The sequence below is a fragment of the Penaeus monodon genome, chromosome 7, assembly GCF_015228065.2.
Source record: "Penaeus monodon isolate SGIC_2016 chromosome 7, NSTDA_Pmon_1, whole genome shotgun sequence".
NCBI classification, from domain to species: domain Eukaryota; kingdom Metazoa; phylum Arthropoda; class Malacostraca; order Decapoda; family Penaeidae; genus Penaeus; species Penaeus monodon.
In genome coordinates this window covers 51329454-51331953 of record NC_051392.1, presented here as the reverse complement: position 1 = coordinate 51331953, position 2500 = coordinate 51329454, and the positions used below count along the sequence as shown (strand labels likewise).

General features: G+C 40.1%; 1 non-coding gene across 1 annotated transcript; it reads right to left on the bottom strand.

Annotated features, from left to right (window-relative positions):
* Nucleotides 1–1543: 1543 nt before the first annotated feature.
* Nucleotides 1544–1616, bottom strand: Trnaa-agc. Its single transcript has one exon. It is a non-coding gene; the product is annotated as a tRNA-Ala (tRNA).
* Between the last annotated feature and the right edge of the window lie 884 nt (nucleotides 1617–2500).

The following is a 2500-nucleotide window of genomic DNA, read 5'->3' as shown; positions in this document are numbered from 1 at the left end:
ACCCAAGTAGATTTGTTTACCCTAAAATAATGATACTGGTAGTTATGACCATGATAAACCTTGTTACTGTCATTATATAAAATACGCACTTGCCATCTCGGCCTATCAAGCTTTGTTTCCTCGCTCCTTCATCCCATTCCTCTTCACCCCCCATTTTATTTACTGCGACATCTAGGGGCGACGCGTGTAGTCGGACTTCGGCTAATGCTAGTGCAAATCAGTGAGATTCCGAGGCGCACACCGTAATATAATGCAAGGGTTGCCGATCGCTGCGTTACATCAGACGCTGCTCGCCCGCAATGCGCACGTCACGAGGACACGATGACACATCACATTGCAGAAGAGTCGACGGAAGTGGGTATGGAAGGAATTACATAAAATCTTGCAAGGAACACTGATACTAGATGACATGGAATGTCACGTAATAACCATGAACTGTGTGCAGTGCCATCTATTGAGTCGGCAGGACAATTAGGGATGTGAGTTGCCCTTCTTCAAGAGGCGCGTCATGCGAGTGCACAACCGAAATTTACACGGGGTCGTATGGTTCTGGAAGTCGTCGAGATGGTGCGGTGCGAGGGGGTGTTCTCGGTCACGCTGTGACTTTGTGCGTGAAAAATCCGGTAACCGAGCGATTCTCCTTGAACTATGCCGCTCGAGGATAAGACCTGCGGCAGGAGTGGGCAGTTGGCACAGGCATCCATCATCATCTCCCACAGGTTAGGATAGTTGTCTTTCCACAGGTTAGGATAGTTGTCTTTCAGGGGAGTGGGTTGGGGGTTCGCAGCCCTCTGTACAGCATATGGAACAGGTCCTCCTCCTACTATAACATGTGCGTTTTCCACTGCCTCGCGAATATCACCTTTCATATTTTACCCCCGCAGTTAACCTATATATTCAGTCCTTCCCCTACTATCTGTGCCAAGAGTGCCGCGTGAGAGGGTCTTCCGCACAACAAAACCCATATCATTAATAAGTGTAAATATCGTCGTGATTGGTGACGCGCGGATATTAGAAACATTTACCTTCATTCCATACTCATTTTCGACTTCGCTTATAGTAAAAGGCCTTCAGAATATTAAACTGAATGGCTGAGGAGTCAAGAATTTCACTCTACACACACTAATGTGTAAAAAAAAAAAAGAAAAAAAGAAGAAGAAAAAAAAAAAACATAGCTGATGGTAAAAGTCTAAATTTGTAAAACGTTAGCAGACCTGTAAATAACCCCACCGTCAATTTTTCTGATAACGCCACGACACTTAGCTCGCCAGCCAGCCTTATCATAAATTCCTTTAGAGTTATGACAAAAATGACAAATCAGAAATAAAAAAAAAAATAAATAGATTAAAAAAAGTAAAAAAAATCGATTCTCTTGCGCTGCTTGACACAACATTTCAGAATATCTGGATTTTTATTATATATATATATATATATATATATATATATATATATATATATATATATATATATATATATATATGATAATAATAAATAAATAAATAAATAAACAAATAAATAAATAAATGAAAATATTCTTTGAATATGGAGATGCGGGGTATCGATCCCCGTGCCTCTCACATGCTAAGCGAGCGCTCTACCACTTGAGCTACATCCCCTCCATCTAATATGCTGTAAGTGCGGTTAGCTATGTGGACTTTTAGTGGACGCGCTTCACTCTTTTTTTTTTCTTTCTCTTTCTCTCTCTTTCCTTCTTATACTCTCTCTCTTTCTTTCTATTTCTCTTTCTCTTTACTCTGTATGTCGTTATCTCACTCTCTCTTTCTTACTCTCTTTTTATCTGTCTCACTATTTATCTGTTTACTTATATCTATCTATCTATCTATCTATCTGTCTGTCTATCTATCTATATATCTGTTACTTCCTTCTCGGTTTCTCGAAGTTTGGCAATGGCATTCAGTGTGGACAAGGGTATGTTAGGTTTTCACATGGTATAATATTGACTAAATTCCTGAACAAAATATTATTACGTAATGCTTTATTTTGGTCTACAATATTACGATACATTAAGGTTCAGGAAAAGAAAAGTGTTCAAATCGAAGTTTTCAGAAAAAATATTGCTGAGATTTCGATAAATATTGGTCGTCTTCACACACAACACACACACACACACACACACACACACACACACACACACACACACTCACTCACACTCACTCACACTCACTCACACTCACTCACACTCACTCACACTCACACACACTCACACACACTCACACACACTCACACACACTCACACACACTCACACACACACACACACACACACACACACACACACACACACACACACACACACACACACACACACACACACACTCACACACACACACACACACACACACACACACTCACACACACTCACACACACACACACACACACACACACACACGCACACACACGCACACAATATACCTGTATTAGCATTAGCCAGACCCCAGTAAAGAATAAATAAATAAATAAATAAATAAATAAATAAATAA